Raw genomic sequence first — 16,344 nt, 5'->3', positions numbered from 1 at the left:
TTTCCGTCTAGAGGTCACAAAATTGCTAAGCTATCGAGAAAACGTGCCTTTCCCCTTCTCCGGGGGCAGGGGGAAACCGTTTTCCTTCAGCTGTTTGGAGGGCATGGAACGTTTAATGCAAAATAAAATGACTATGTTTAATGTAAAATAAAATGACTAAAGTAAAAAAAAAATATATATATATATATAAAATTAAACAATCAATAGCTACACCAAGTCTGATCAGTGGAGTGGGGGAAGAAATGGCAACAGCTCTGAGGGCCCCATCCTGTCCCGGGGGCGGGGGGACGGGGACAGGCGGTGGCACAGCGGGACCCTGCGTGCCGCCTCCCCCTCGGAGCCACAGCCCCAATTTCGGGAGAAGGACACCCTCCTTCAAATCAAGTTTTCTCAGTCCTTCCCTGCATTTTCCCCCGGCCTCTGTAACCACGATTTTACTATCCCCTTCCCAGCCGGAGAGAAACCATGGTGGGGAGGACAAAAACGCACTCCTCAAAAAAAAAAAAAAAAAAAAAAAAAGAAAGAAAGAAAAAGGAGGGGGGGAAGCAAAAAAAAAAAAAAAAAGACAGCAAACCCATCATCACCCCCCCCTCCCCCCCCATTAATCTGTGATCTCCAGGGGTTTTGCGAGGACCGCTGGCCTTGACCGTCCTTTTCCCAGGCTGTGGCTGCAGATCCATCACCTCGCCCCCCCCCCCCCCCCCCGCCCCGGCAGCCCCCAGCAGGGTTTCCAGTGACAGCTCGGCGTTAATAGGAGCCCATTGTTGGAGCAATTAGCCCCAAGCTCGCCACCAGCCGTCAGATAAGGCTCGGGGGCTCGGGGGTTAATTCTGGCGGAGGGGGGGGGGGGGGGAAGCGAGGCTCCAGCATCCCTCCTAGCTAGGGGAGGGATGTCTGTGGAGGGGGGAGAGAACTGGGGCTAGCTCTGGCGTTAAAAGGTCAGAAGGAAACGCTTTTGACAAAAGTCACTGAAAGTCCCAAAAGGGGGGGGGGAATTAAAAAAAAAAAAATCAACAACAACAACAAAACCCCATATCTAAACTCGGGGAGATGGAGCTGTTAACCCAGCCTACCCCTCCCTTAAAAACAGGCAGTCAAAGGGCACTAAAGCTGCCCGCCGCCCTTTTTCCTCCAGGTCTTCCCATTACAATAGATACAGAGGCGATTTTCCCGGTGCCGGGACCCCGGGGCCACCCGCTGCCCCCGTCCCCACCGGTGCCCACCGCAGAGACTGGCACCTCGGGGCGGGGACAGACAGAACACCCCCCCCCCCCAGCATCTCCCCCCCTCCTTTAGCCCCCTTTTAGACGACAATTGACTGAAAGCGGATTAAGTTACGTTTGCCGGGCTAGGGTTTTTTACAGGGTACCAGAATAGTACAGGTAAAGCTGTACAAACAGCCGGGAGCGACGGATCGGAGGGTTATGGAGAGGACACGGCCCAGGGCAGAGCTCCGAAGATTTTTTCCCCCCCCCGTGTATACAGCAACTTGCTCTCTTGCCGAGGCAGAGGGACCCGGGGTTGTGAGCGGCTTTGCCATCTCCCTGGCTGGGCCGGGGGAGGGAACCGCGCTCAGCCGTGCCCGCCGGCCGGGGCAGCCCCTCCCGGGACACGGAGCCTGCCAGCCCCCGGTGTGAAGATGGCTGGGCCCTGGTAACGCTGCTGAGATGATCTTGGGTTAAATAAAGGTGGAGAGAAAAGGGAATATTTTGGTTTCCCTTTTTTTCCCCCCCCGCACCGTCGTGAATCAGGCAGGAATTATGATCTGTTCCCCCAACGCCACACACACCCCCCTCTTTATCAATAAAACTATAATCAGCATCCCTCCGGCTAGGGGCTGGCAAAATAATAATAATAATAATAATTATTAATAATAATAATGATAAAAGTCCAAAAGAAAGAGAGACGGAGACATTAGACTGACGTTTGTGCCTCTCCCCTTTCTCATCCCGTGCGAACCTTCCCCTCCGCTTCGAAACCAGCCACATGGGTGGTTTTTCTTTTTTTACTCCTTTTTTTTTTTTTTTTAAATATATACATATATATTTCCGTTCTCTTCTAATAGTTCTTTTATCTCCCCTTCGCGAAGATCGGGAGGAAACATAAACACACGCACACAAAGAAGTGACGAGCCATGCAAATTCAGAGAGAGAACAAATCAATGTCTGATTACATCGGGTTCAATTTTTTTCTCCCTTCGTGCACCACCACCCCCGCCAGACACACACACACTTTTTTTTCAGCGCAAATGATGCTATTTGGTGGAGGGGGGTAAGAGAGGGGGGAAAACCCTGCTCTGCCGAAGAAAAGAAATTCGAAGAATTAAAACTGGGAGGAGAGATACTAGGACTTTTATTTTCCCTCCTCCCCCCCCCCCCCCCCCCCCTTTGAAGCTGAGAGGAGGGCGACTGCCCCGGGACACTGCCTGGTGTGGAAAAAAAAAAAAAAAAAAAAAAAAAGGCTGAGAAAGATCAAAAACCGGCTCCGCAAGTCCCAGCGGCGACCTCTCCCCCCAACACATTCCCCAAACTACGCGGCAGAGACGCGGAGAAGAGCCGGGCAAAGGGGAGAAGGGGGGGGGGGGGAGCCGTGTCACCCCCGCCGGTGCCCCGTCCTGCTCCGGGATGGGAGGCAGAGTCCAGCTCCCTTCCCTCCCTCCTTCCTTCCCTCCTTCCTTCTTTCCTTCCCTCCTTCTTCCGCAGCACAGCCCCGGTTTCAAGCTCAACCCGGTAAGTCCCTCTTCTTCCTTCCCTCTCCCCGTTCCTTTTCTCAAACAGCAAAGGGGTGGCTTGAAAAAGGCTTCTTCTGCTCCCCTTTATTTTTTTTCCCCTTCTATTTTTTTTTTTTTTTTTTGTTCTTTTCCCCCTTTCTTTCCCCCTCTCCAAGCTGCACGGAGAAGCTCCCCGACCCGCCGCACGGATCCCCGCCGCGGCACCGGGCATCGCTCCCGCCCGCACGGCGCTGGGGTAGGGGCGGTGGGGCAGCGCTCCGGAAAGGCTTCTACTGGATTAATTAAAAAAAAAAAAAAAAAAAGAGAAAAGAAAAACTAGAAATCCGCCTGACCAGCTACTCCAAGTTAAGATGAGGTTAAGGAAATGCGCATTAACTGAAAAAAAAAAAACCAACAACCCCAAACCAAAAAAAAAAACCAAAAAACAGAAAAGGGAGGGTTGGTGGTGTCGTTTTATTTCGTGTTTCTCGGCTTTGCTTTATCGCCCAGGACCATTTTGAGCGATAGATTTTAAGGCGGATTGAAGTGAAGGGAAAGCATCTTGCAGGCTTGAAGCCCCAGCCGCGCCGTTTTCCTCGCACCCCACGGAGAAGGTGAAGCTGCCGTCGGGTTTAATGACTTTTTTCCCCCCCCCCCCCCCTTTTTCCTTTTCAAAAGCAGAAATTACCCTGGGACTTAGATAAAGCAGAAACAACAAATCGCCAGGCGGTTGGCGTGAGAAGAGGCGGCAGAATTAACACCAGCTCCTTGGCGAGGCGAAGGGGCATATCCCGACCTCCCGGGATTAAAAATGGAGCGATTTCCTCCGGGAAGCGTCCGGCTGCTGCTAGTTTAGAGCTGTCCCTGCACCCCCCCAGCCCCTCCCAAAATAAACGTCCCGTGTCCACAGACACCCCACCCCGGGTGTAACCCGGCACGACAAGGCCACCTCGCCCGGTGGCACCCCCCACTCTGTAAACGAGGGGCTCATATTTACCGTCCCAGGCTCCCAAATTCGGATAATACCGGGGGTGTCGGGGGGAGCAAAATCTGCACGATTTCTTTCCGCTCTACGGGGGGGGGACTATCTCACCCCAAATTCCCCTGAGGTGCCCATATAGGCACCCCTAAGATGCTGTCGTCGTCCCCATCACCCCTAAGATGCTGCCCGCATCCCGGGGGGGCGAGCGGACCCCCCCCAGCTGGGTACCCCCCGCGGCGCATCCCGCTCTCTACCTGCCCCTGCGGGGAAGCACCCCCTCGTCTTAGTTCCCCCCTTGAAATTGAAACACCCCCCTCGGCAATGTAGAAAAGAAAAGGAAAAAAAAACCAACAACCAAACCCCAAAACCAAACCAAACCAAAAAACCCAAAACCATCCCCGGGGAGAATGAAGCGCTTTGCCCCAGCCGGGAGCAAAGTGCCGGGGGGCGGGGGGGGGTGTGTGGAGAAGAACTTCCCTCTTCCCTCCTTCCTTCCCGACAGCCTATTTCTCCTTTTCCACGATCACCAGCCTGCCGAGAGCCTCTCTGTCCCCCCTGCCCGCCTCGGCGGCCGGGGATGCCGGTCCCGGTGTGGCCGGGGAGAGGGGACCGGGGCAGCCCCCGCTGCGGCCCCTGTCCTCGGCACCGCTGACCCCGGCTCCCCCGTTCCGTACCTGCGCCCCATAAATAATGGAGAAAACAAGTAGGGCCGGTGGTTATTAATTATCCGGTTGCATTAAAATCCATCACCCAGAGCCCGCTGCCCGTGAACGTAAGAGGAGCTGGGATGGATGGATGGAAGGATGGATGGACGGACGGATGGATAGACAGACAGATGGATAGACAGATGGATAGATAGATGGATAGATAGTTATTTTTTTTGCCCTGTTTTCAAGACACTCAATGACAGCTAACGCTCATTTCTGGACAACCCGAGCCATATCCTGGCTCCCTCCTAAAATACCCTCCTCCCAGTCTGGAGGGTGGAAAAAAATGACTACAAAGAGGAGAAGGAGGAGAGAGACATAAACCCAGGGGTGTCGGCAGAGAAGGGGAAACTCTGCTCTCGTCCTTCGGGCACCAAGTCCTGCCGGAGCCCAGGACGGCCCGGCCCGGCCCGCGGATCTCCCCGGGCGCTGCGGGCAGCGCTGCCCGGCGGGGCCGGGAGCCGGGAGCCGCAGGGAAAGGTGCGGGATCCGGGCCCCGAGCGGAGCCATCTCCCTCCTCATCTCAGCCTGCCTTAACGGCACATCTCTCCTCCGCGGCTGAGGTAGCTGTGGTTTGGATTTACACGGTATAAAAAAGGAGGAATATCTGCGGAAAGAGGCGAAAGATCGCCCTAATTAGATCCTATTAGAAGCAGAGTACGCTTGTTATATATTATATACTATATATATTTTAACATAAAATACAGAGAGCTAAATGTATAGTATATATCATGGACTATACAGCACGGATCGACCTAACATGATCAAATCAGCATCGGTAAGTATTATACGTGGGAACAGGACAGAAACGCAGACGTCCCGCTGCTCACAGCCGCGCTGGCAGACATCGGCACACGGACACCGCTCTACGCAGCAATATAAGTGATACGCGTATGTGGTGCTGTATATACAAAGGTATATGCACATAGGTACGAAGCCAGGCACGGAAAGGCCGCGATCCCGCATACACAGATATATCCCTTTGCCGTCCTGAGATGGGTATTTCACACCCGAACAGGACAGTGCCGTGTCCCATCTCCCAGCCCCGACCATCCCCACCTCACTCCTTTACCCCTAACACCCCGGGGTAAAATTGCTTTTTCTCACCCGCTTCCCAAATTTCGGCTCCCTCACGGGCCGGGGAAGGGGGGGGGAGGTTGGGGGGAAGGGGGGGGGTGCCTTTCCCCAAGGTCACCGGGAAAACCCAACTCCCCCTCAAACACGCACCCGAAGCAATAAGGGGGGTGGGGGGGTGTCGGGTTGAATTTCAAGCCGGCGGCTGCTGCCCTTTGAGCAGAGATCCCCGTCCTAATTCCCTCCACGTGGAGAAGGAGTAAAAGGAGGCGAAGAAATTAAAAAGAAGAAGAAAAAAAAAAAAAAAAAGGGAGAAGGAAAAAAAAAGGAGAAGGGTGAGGAGACATACAGACACACAAATCGGAGTATTCACTGACCTGGGCAGATGCTTTTTGTTTTGTCCCGCTCCGCTGGAGCTCTCAGGGCAGGAGTGCGGGAGGAGCGGAGCCGCGGCGGCGGCTGCTGGCATGTCGCAAGCTCCCACCGAGGGGGAAAACCTGGGGGAGCCGCATCCTCCAAACGCCCACCCTTGCCCTCCTCCTCCTCCTCCTCCTCCTCCTCCTCCTCCTCCTCCGGGCTGGGCTGAAGATCAGAGCTCTTCCGGGTTGGAAAAGGGCAGAGAAAGAGTGAGAGGAATATGATGGGCCATTTCTTTACACACCCATCCCGGGAATCACATGGGGCGGGGAGGCGGGGTGGGGGGGACGGGGACGGGGACACGACACACACACGACAGGGGCAGGGCCGGGGGGGGTGGGACGCGCCAGGTACTGGGGTTTGCAGAGGTGTGAGCGTGATGTAACCCGTCCCGGGAGCAGCTGTCACTGCCGTGAGCCTGCAACGCTTGGGAAGAGGCAGAGAGACAGAAAGAAAAAAAAAAAAAATAATTAAGCGTATGATCATACAAATAACAGCGAGGTTCGCTCCGCTTGCATCGAAAGCTTTCGAAGAAAAGCGGTGGCATTAGCTACCAGGGACCGTTTCTTCTCCTCTGTCCCCCTTCCTCCTCGGGAGAGACTTTTATTGACCCTATTTTCCTTTATTTTATTTATTTTTAGTTATTATTAATTTTTATTTTTCTTTCGAATATGTGTCTCTGCAAGGCTCCGGGATCTGGACAGTAAAAAATAAATAAATAAAAAAAAAATATATAAAATACACACGCATCCCCTGGCACTCCGAGAGCGGGGGGGACTGTCCCCCTGTCCCCGTGCCCCCCCCCCTCCGGGATGAAGCAAGCTCCCGGCCGCGGCAGGGAGACACTGACCTTGGGGGCCGGTCCCAGGCGGGGGGTCTGTCTGTCTGTCTCCCCGCTGTCTGTCCTCCCTGAGCTGGACGGGCTTGAACCCAGGGCCGGTCTCCGTGCGGAGAGAATGGGAGGGCCGGGGGGGGGGGGGGGAGCTGCAGCCCCCTGCCCCCTCCCCAATCCCCCTTCCCTGTAAAGACTCGGGGGATTTCGAGGGCTGGGGTGGGAGGGGGGAAAGATAAAAGTCCCCCTCGACCTGCTGTGGGGCCGGGAGAGAAGACTGGGAGCCGGGCCGTGGCCATGCCGCAGGCTCCGGGGGATGCCCCAAATCTTGCACCGATGAGAAGGAGAAGGAGGGACCGGGGGTGTGGGGGGGCAAACTGATTTTCCCACATTTAACCCCCCACTCGTGCCAGTCCCCAAAACCTAGTGTTGCAGCCCTGCGTGTACGCACCCCACCCGCCCCACTCCCCCCCCAATCCACCGGCAGATTTGCTCGCAAGAAAACTTCCCTGGGGTTTGGGGATGCTGGTTTTTACTGTTAAGGGTGGGTGCTTATTTCTGCAACACCCCCCCCCCCCAACCCAGGGCGGGGGGTGGGGGGTATCCTGCCAGCAAAGCAAGACAAGACACGGAGGACCAGCCTAGAGAAGGCTTTGCCGTGAAAAACGTGTTCCGGAGCGGCCACGCTGTTCTACCCGGGTGGGCAGCCACTTCCCGGGATGGGAGAAGATGTGGGGAGGGGGAAAAAGTGAGGAGGGGTGGGGAAACACCCCCTCCCCCCCCCCCCCCCCCCCCGCTATTTAGCATCAAACCCTACATCCACCACTGACGCGAAATGTTCCTACGGGAATGAACCAGAAATGCTTTATTGCCAGGGCTAAACAAGGTGCGTGCAGCAGTGTTCAGGCCCCACGAGTGGGACACCCACTCGTGCTCTCTGTGTGTGTGTGTGTGTGTGTGCAGACCCGCCCGACCCGCCCTGTCTCCGCGGTACCCGGCGGAGATTCCGCGCATCCCGGCGGCGCTGGGTCTCGGCGCGACTGGCTCTTCAACGGGGGTGAAAATTGATCACTTAGGGAAAAAAATATATATACTCCTACTCCTGGAGGGATATTGGGTGGGTTTTTTTTTTTTCTGCTGACGTTGGGAGTTCGCTATCTCCACTTCTAGAGTGACTCTTTGTAAGGTGAAAGGTAACGCGATCGCCTCCCAATTCTATCTTTAGAAAACACATTCAATTAAGGTAATAACTTAAAGCTCATTAGAGCTGTGAAGGGAGCCTTCCCGCCGCGAAACAGGGATGGAAACAGCTCGGGCACCCCAACAACGGGGGGGGAGGCGGGTTGAGCCCATCTCTCCTCACCGAGAAATGTGGCTTTTGCTAGGGAAAGGCTTCCAAAATTGGCATTTTAAAGCCGCGAGGCTTGTGTGGTTTGCACAGAGCCGAGTGGAGGAACAGAGGCTAAATGCTTGCAGGGAAAAAAAAAAAAAAAAAAAGAAAAAAGGAGAATACAGCTAAAATCAGTAGGTGTGTGTGTTCCCCATCACCGGGTAGGGAAATTCCCTGGGAAATCTTCTGCTCGCCACGATTTCTGCTCCCCGAAAATAGTACTACGGGAGGGAGGCGAGATCAGCGTGGAAGACGATGTTGCAGGATCCCTCCAAAACTGCCCAGGAAAAAACAAAACAAAACAAAACAAAACAAAAAAAAAAAAAAAAGCGGAGAGGGAGGGAGCTGGATCTGGGATGTCTGAGCACACCGTGGAAGTGGGGGCGAGGTGGGGAAACGAAAAATCAAGGATCTTCCTGCAAAAACCGCTTGGGAAGCCCGTGGAGATGGAGTCCCTGCGCTATTGTCTCTATTTCCCCCGGCTGGGGCTTGCTGGGGGGGGGGGGGAGAGGGAATTTGGGCAGAGGCGCAGGCGCATCCACACTCACGCTCATCCTCCCTCCCCACCACCGCATTCACCCCGCACCGTGAAGTTCATTTCCAGCTATGATGACTGGTGATTCAGAGGTTAAACATAACTAATGAGGCTTTAAATGGCACCCGGGGTTTATCATAAATATCACAGACCTTCCTTGATGCCTGCAGTTTAGGTCCGAATATACATTAAAAGCAATAGTGAGGTAGCCAGAGGTCATTTAAATAAATACATACATGCGTGTATATATATTACGTGTGTGTATATATATGTGGAATATATATATGGTGTGTATATATATGAAATCTATATATAAAGTATATACGGAAAAATACGTATAGAAGAATACATAAATGAAATAAAAAATTCCTTGTGTTTTCCAACTCACTAGGGGAGCCTGTGATTCTCCAACTGCGTGTGGCTAATCCCACCTCTTGCTCTCCTCCTGGCACACATTTAGACGCGTATACATCGAAATAAATACCTACACATACACACACACACACACACACACAGACAATCGATTTCGGCTCCGCCTGAACCAAGATTTGCAGTCGGACCCTCCATAAATATAATCCATACGTTATTGTTAGCGATAACCGCTCCGCTGGTTGCAGAAAGGAGGTTAGGGATGTTTTATTCGCTATAATTAAACTGCCTTGTCTGCTCTGGAGAGAAAACCCACCCTTCTCTGCCCCCACCCCGCAGCAAAGTTGTCAATAATCAATAATTTCCCCCTCCCAGGCTATGAAAACTCAGTCTGAGATCGGTTATTTTTTAATATCATCGTTGCAATCTTCATTTCCAAGGGCGGGGGGGGGTGTGTGAAAGCACCCTTCCTCTTGATCTCCCCAAATCAGCCGGTTTGGCATTGATCCTGTGCTTTGTGTGCGCAGAGTATATTCGCTTTAAAACGATTTCCATTAAACGCAGCCTCCTACATTGGTAGGATCGACCTAATGACTTTGTGTGAACGGTGGGGAGGGAGAGCGGGGCTGGGGGGGGGAAACCTCGGAAATTAAAATAGTGCCCCCCAACTCCCACCCCCACCCCCCCCTCCGCCCACATCTTCCATTCACCGAAATCGGAGACTTGGAAATAAAGTCAAAACCAGACCCCCAACAAATAGCCCCACTTGCAAATTCCTATCCATTAAAGCCAAGGTGCAAAATATATTTATAAAAATATATAAAGCACGTGGAAGTGGAGAATTTTAATTAAATCTTACTGCGGCTCTAACAACATCGAAGTGATATTTCATTCGGAGCCCGCCTCTTGCTTGTGTTTTATAGCGTTTTCTTGCCTCTGACTTTATTTAAAATATTAGACGAGGTACAGAATTATAAATGACTCTTTCCTTATCTGTGCTGCTCACATATCCAGGATCAGAGGAGCTGATTAAGAAAGAAGTCAGAGGCAACGTTGGATTCATAATGATTCGGAATAATGAATCCTTATCTCTGCTTTCCAGATTATCACCCTTTCAGCTCCCAATGTTTTGTTACATGGGATAATTTATTGCATCTAATACATCACAATGAATCTGATGGCGGAAAGCGATGGGCAACGTTGGGGGAAAAAAAAAAAAAAAACCCACGAGGGTCCTTATTTCAGTTTAGTTTTATCCTGGGGGCAGCGAATCTGATTTTTTTGTTTGTTTGTTTAGATTTTTTAAAAAAAAAATTGGGAAAATATAAGGTAAATCTGATAGTAATAATAAAGAAGTTGCGGGGGTGTGTATGTGAGGCGCTTTAATTAGTGTGTCACTTTCAGACTGAAATTAAGAAAATCGACCCGAGCTTCTGCTCTCGGTGGCTGCGAGATCCTAATTTTACATGATTTATTTTTTATTTAAAGGGGAGATAATGCATCATAAACATTGAATAAAGCACGGAGCCGGGTTAAGATAAAACACAATTTGCATCTCCCTCTTTTTTTTCCCCCTCCTTTTTTTTTTTTTTAAAGCGAGCGCTGCCAATAATGTTCAATATTCTCCCCGCCCCGTTGCTAAATAAATACATGCATAGCAAAAAATCGATAAGATTTCTGCTAGGAGTCTCTCTCCTCTTTCCCTGTGTCTCTGGCTCTTTTTTTCTTTTTTTTTTTTTTTTTTTTTTTTTAAAGGCATTTCTCATAACCTGGAGAAACTCCGCGGGTTGCTTTGTATGCAAATGAACGCTGCTCTGTGTTTCTGGCTGAAGAAATGAAAAGTGGGGGGGGGGCGGGGGGCAAGTCACCTGAAATTATTGATATTTCTGTGCCTGAGGAGGGGAAGATCTGCTGATATATTGCTGGATTTGAATGTATTCGTTTGAATCCTTCAAGGGAAGAAGCAGCCGGTGTCTGCCTCCTCACCTGCGCAGGGAAAAGATGCATTTCAAACATTTCTGCGGCAAATAACCCCCTTTATTCCCCTCTAAGGGATGGATTTGGGGGGAGGATTCCCATACCAATAACAACTCAGTCCAAAAGTTCATCTCGACTGAACCACCGCGTGGGTCAAATCCGATAACGGCTCAACCCACCCCCCCAAAACCCCGCCGAGGGGCTGGGGGATGCTCCTGACCCGCGTTGGAGCATCCCCGCCTCTTAATTTCTTGGACAGCACCGGAGAGAAAATGGTGCCTAAAATCCTCTTCGTGGTCGATTTGCTGCGTGTCGCTTTTTTTTTTTTTTTTTTTTTAAATTTTTTTCCCCCCTTTGTGTACAAGCACTCCTGATGCTAAAATTTCTGGGGACAGGTGCTGGCAGCCCTGTTCTGCCTTGGTTTAAGTTTCCCTGGCTCCCTCTCATCCCTTCTTGGCTCTCACGGCACAGGGACGGTGTTTAATCATTAACCAGGTCTAGCACGGTCCTTTTTTCCAGGAAGCGGGAGACGCTTCTAAAATGAGGTTGAAAAATAACTTGTTTTTTCCCCTTTGCCTAAAGGGGAAGGCTCCCATCTGGGGTCTTGAATGGGGTGGACCTTCCCTCCCCACTCGTGTGCGTGTTACAAATGCACGTCTCCCTGCTATAGGTTCATCATTTTATATGCGATGTTTCACAAATCCCATTCGAAGGGTAATCTCTGCTTGCCTACTCTTCCTCCACCGTATATTCCGTGCAATATTTGTCAAGGAATTTCAAGTATCAATTATAACCGCAATTTTTGATCCCCCCAATTTGAAGTGTAGATGATTTGATAGGAATATACATATATATAATACCGGTTCTCCCTCAGATGAATTTATTGGACCACGTCCCACCCTCAGCTGAACATTCAATATTCCAGCATTATCTCCGCACTTAAACTCGCTTTCTCCATTTCTGTGCCAAGATAAATTTGCATAATATTTGCAGTTGTAATTAGCTGATGAACATCTCCCAGCCTTCCCCTTTGTTTTCCGTGCGTTTGGTCTTCAATTGATGCCACTTTTGATCTTTAATATTACAGTATCCCGATAGAGTATTTTATATCTTATCTGCAGCGCACGAAAGTCGCGCAGAAAGGGGAGAGAGGAAAAAAAAAAAAACCAAAACCAAACCCACCCACCCAACCACAACAACAACAACAAAAACAACTGGGGAGAAAGGAGAGGGAGGAAAAGGCACTGAACGAAGCTGAACTAATCAGAGTTTCCAAAGGTTGCTTCAGATGCCTGAATCCGCAGTTACGGGGCAAATGCGATAAATGTTGAAATTAGAGCCATTTAAAATAATCTAGGGCTTGATCGGGTGAAGTACCGCCAGCATCTCTGCATCATCCGAGATGGGCGCCGGGGGGGCTCCGGCGGCGGAGCCGGGGCTGGGGACACGGGGTGCCGGGGGGGGGGCAGCGTGTGTGTCCCCCCCCCGCCACTCTCCGGGCTTGGGGACCTCGGGGGGGAGGTGTCCCGCGGACTTCTAGGGACTTGAGCGCCAAAGTTGGGTTACTTGGGTCTTAATTACTATTTTTTTGGGGGGACACACACACACACACAAGATGCTTTGCTTCACCCGACAATTGCATCAGGAGCAGCCCGTGGCTGCCTGGTACCCCCGAACCACCATCCCCCGGGAGCATCTCGAGTGAGCAGCCCCCCCCTCGCTCCCCCCCCCCCCCCCCCCCCCTCCCCAGGGTCACCTCCGCTCGCGGAGTCGGGAGTAAAGGATGTTATCACGTCGGGAGGGTTATTAAACCGCTAATGAATGAGTGTCTGTGAGACTCTGGACGGGCTGGAGAGACTGCGGGAGGGGGGCCAGGGGGGGAGAGGAGGCAGAAAGGCTCGATCTTCATGCCAATCTCTGGAACAAATAGCTAACATTTAACGTTTACACCCTGCTTGGCGACGAACTGGCGCTCCACGGACCCCTGATCCAGGCTAAAATGTCCAGAAAGCCTTTGGAGAGAACAAGTTCCTAGCTATCAGGTTCTTCTGATCTCTCTCCTCCTTTCATAGGGCTTTGGTTTCAGGCTGGACTTGTCCAATGTCTGCTTTACCGCTGCGCGCTCCTAAATGAGTGTCAAGGAGGCGAATATCAAATAGCAGAGAGGTCAAGGCGATTTGGTTAACCGTTGGCTGGGCTGATGGCTTTAAACTTGTGTGGGAGGCTGGGGACGTGGCAGGGGGGGAGGGAAGGAAAGGGAGGAAGGAATGGGAGTGGAGGGGAAATAAACCTGAGAGAAAGGAAAGCAAGGAGGAGGGAAGGAAGAGGATGGGGTGTGGGGAGAGATGCGGAGCTTGGAGAGCCCCAAAAAGCCAGGGCCAAGGGTTTTGTGGTGGTGGAGGTCTATGGAAAGCTTTGGTGGAGGTCTATTGGTGGCCCTGGCTGGGCTGAGGGTGTCCCTGTCCGTCGTGGGGTGGGGGGTGTCTGGGACCATTTGAGCAATACATGTATTTTGATGGCATCTGCATTTGGGCTTGTGTGCACTTGATCCCGAGTGTTTTATATGGGAGGCTGCAGGGTGCAGGTGGGTGCACCCCAGATGAGCAAGTACAGACGTAGAGATTTGAAGACGCGGGGGTGTTTTGTAGCGTGTGGGTGGAGGGGTTTCACGGTGTTTGCGTGCAGGGGAAAATCCAAAGATGCACCCTGGAAGGTGCGTTTGTGCAAAGGGTGTGTGAGGGCAGGGCTGGCCGGGAGGGCTGAGTACCTGCGTGGGGGTTCGTGGTCCTGGGGGTGACGCAGGGCACGTGTGTTTTGGCACGAGGGCTGTAAGGGAGGTTAGGGAGATGCCATATGTGTCTGTGCGTTAGCAGGAGTGAGGGATGTATGGACATGTTTGCCTGTGGTGATGGGGGGTTGGCAGGATGGGGGCAGCTGAAGAGGCTGTGCACATATGGAACGTATAGGGATGGCTGTAAAGCAACGACCTGTGCCTGTAGCAGAAGCGCGAGATGTGAATCAGCTGTGGGTGTAGGATGAGCTGTACACAGGGGTGCAGGGTGCAGGACCACGGGTGTGAGGGGTCCACACTGTACTGGTGAGTGGGATGTGCTGGGCGTGAGCACAGGGAAAACCACGGGCAGTGGAGGGCTGGGTAATCCAGCCATGCTTTCGGGGGCAAATCCCCTTCCCAAGTGCTCTTGCACTTCCTGGCACGGGGGTGGGCTGGGCAGCTCGGCAGGCAGCAAAGACGCCAAAGAGAAATTTTACTTTCCCTGTAATAATCATCTGCTTAAAAAAAAATAAAAAAGAGAGAGAGAATTTCCTGCAAGAGAAAGTTTTCTATTACTGAAGTGGCCAATGAACTGAACAAATACTCGAGGCCTTTTCCAGCCACACTCCTCAGCTACAAAGCCACGCAAGCCCTCCCTTCCCAGCAATCACATTTTGCTCCTGACATTAGCAGAAAACTCACTCTGGTCCCAGGTAATGTAAAGCTCGTCAGCTGAATCAAGGCAAACAATCGCCATAGGAAATGTGTGCACAGCTACACACGGCTGAGCAGCGCCGGGGGTTGTAACTACCAGAGAGTTTGCAATAGCTAAAACCAAGAGGGAGTTAATCGTGGGTTTAGTTCCCATGCCCTTGACCTAGAAGTTGCAGGGCCCAGGAGTGCGATGCTGATGGAAGACATCCAGGTGAGGCCACGGAGGCGCTCAGCCTAAAGCTATAGTCTCCATATTGCCCTGGCTTTTGCATTTTGAGCGTGTTGTAAGGGAACCGGGTCCTGCCGCTCTCCCTTTTGGAGGTGCACGAGGGACTTCAGGGGATTCAACCCCTGGGCTGTCCTGCAGGAACGAGGGATGCCATGAGGGATGCCATAAGGGATGCTTTAACGAAGCCTGGTGAGGACGGGAGAGAGGGTGAGCAAATTTCAGGATCAGATATGCATTCTGGATTACTTTAAATTTTTTTTTTTTTTTTAGCCCAGCGAGCACGGGGCCGCGCATCCTATGGGCATTGCAAAGGTGTGTCCCTATGGAGAGATGCCCCGTGCGTGTGTTTGGACACGAACATATAGGTAGCGTGTGCGCAGGGGGTTCTTGTGCATGTGCACGCCAGTGCTTGCAGACATCTTGTGCTATATAAATACATACATTCCATACGAGGCTCAGAGCTGTATGTCTCTCCATCATGCCTGCATACATCCACATACATACACCCACTAAGGTTGCGTTTCCGGAGACATTCTCAAATAGAGCAGTGTAATTTCTCCGCTGATTTTGATTGACATGCTGTCCCTGGGATCATGTGTTAATCCCTTCTTCACTCAAGCCTTTTCATAACTCATTTCTCTCTGCTAGATGGAGACTCTGATGGTTACCGAGGCAACGATGATAGCACTAAGCCATTTCCCTCTCTGCACGGAGACCATTATTCCGCATGCATAGGCCATTTGCAACAAAGGTCGCCACAAAGTCATCCACAACACAGCACACGTTTATTAAACTTTTATTCTTTTTTTTTTTCCCTCCCCCTAACAGAGAAACTAGCCGGCACGTGTGCAATCTCTCTCTCTTTTTTTTTTTTTTTTTTTTTTTTGGAGATCTTTGTAATATAGGTAATAATAACTGTAGCAGATATTATTGTACCCAAACTACATATCACACAGATCAGGGGCTTAGAGTTCCTGGTCCAGAAAGATCACGCTTAGATGGTGAGGTTTTGCACCAATGACTCCTATTTGTCTTTTGTTCTCCTATCAAATAGTAACTTTAATAGCAGTTGGAGGAAAAAACCAGCCAACAGCAACGATATGAGAGCGGTGTGAGGTGAATATCTGAATGTAAAACCCACACGGAGGTTCGTCCTGCAAAACCAAGCACCTCCCAAACACGAGTAACTAAATAACCATCGGCAGTGACCACCCCCTCGCCGAGGTGATTTTAAGTCCAATTTCTACCTGGCTCCTTACCTGGGCTTCCTGGCTCTGGCTATAAGTTGTAGAGGGTCCTTCTCGTGGGGTTAGGAGCTGCTTTAAGGGTGTTAAAAGCCATCTCTGGCTGTAAGAGGACAACGGGTTAACGTGCTGCCGGAAAGGTTCCCCCCTAACCTGAGGTGCTCCCTCCCCACCAGCAAGGCTTTGCCCATATGGGGCTGTGCTGGTGGATTTTATTTCAGCCCCGTCTTTCGCCTCTGGAGACCGAATGCGATGCGCCGCTTTGGGCTGGCTTTTAGCGAGCAGCCCTTTCCCACCGGGAACGGTGCGGATAAACGCTCAAATGTGTTTTGGCGGATTCGTGAATTTAGCACTGACACCAACCCCAACAAATGTCCACATTCAGTATCTG

At 51.5% G+C, this 16,344-nt stretch overlaps 1 protein-coding gene across 2 annotated transcripts in view; it reads right to left on the bottom strand.

Moving 5' to 3' along the window:
• Window positions 1–5,966, bottom strand: part of GATA3 (GATA binding protein 3) — a 30,237-nt gene extending 24,271 nt beyond the window's left edge. For both annotated transcript variants that reach the window (XM_075761876.1, XM_075762024.1), the window contains exon 1: window positions 5,851–5,966. The gene's annotated coding sequence lies outside the window, so the exon portion shown is untranslated. The remainder of the gene's footprint in view (window positions 1–5,850) is intronic.
• Between the last annotated feature and the right edge of the window lie 10,378 nt (window positions 5,967–16,344).

The sequence above is a fragment of the Balearica regulorum genome, chromosome 1, assembly GCF_011004875.1.
Source record: "Balearica regulorum gibbericeps isolate bBalReg1 chromosome 1, bBalReg1.pri, whole genome shotgun sequence".
NCBI lineage: Eukaryota > Metazoa > Chordata > Aves > Gruiformes > Gruidae > Balearica > Balearica regulorum.
Note: the sequence above shows the minus strand (reverse complement) of the source record. Positions and strands in the feature narration are given on the sequence as shown.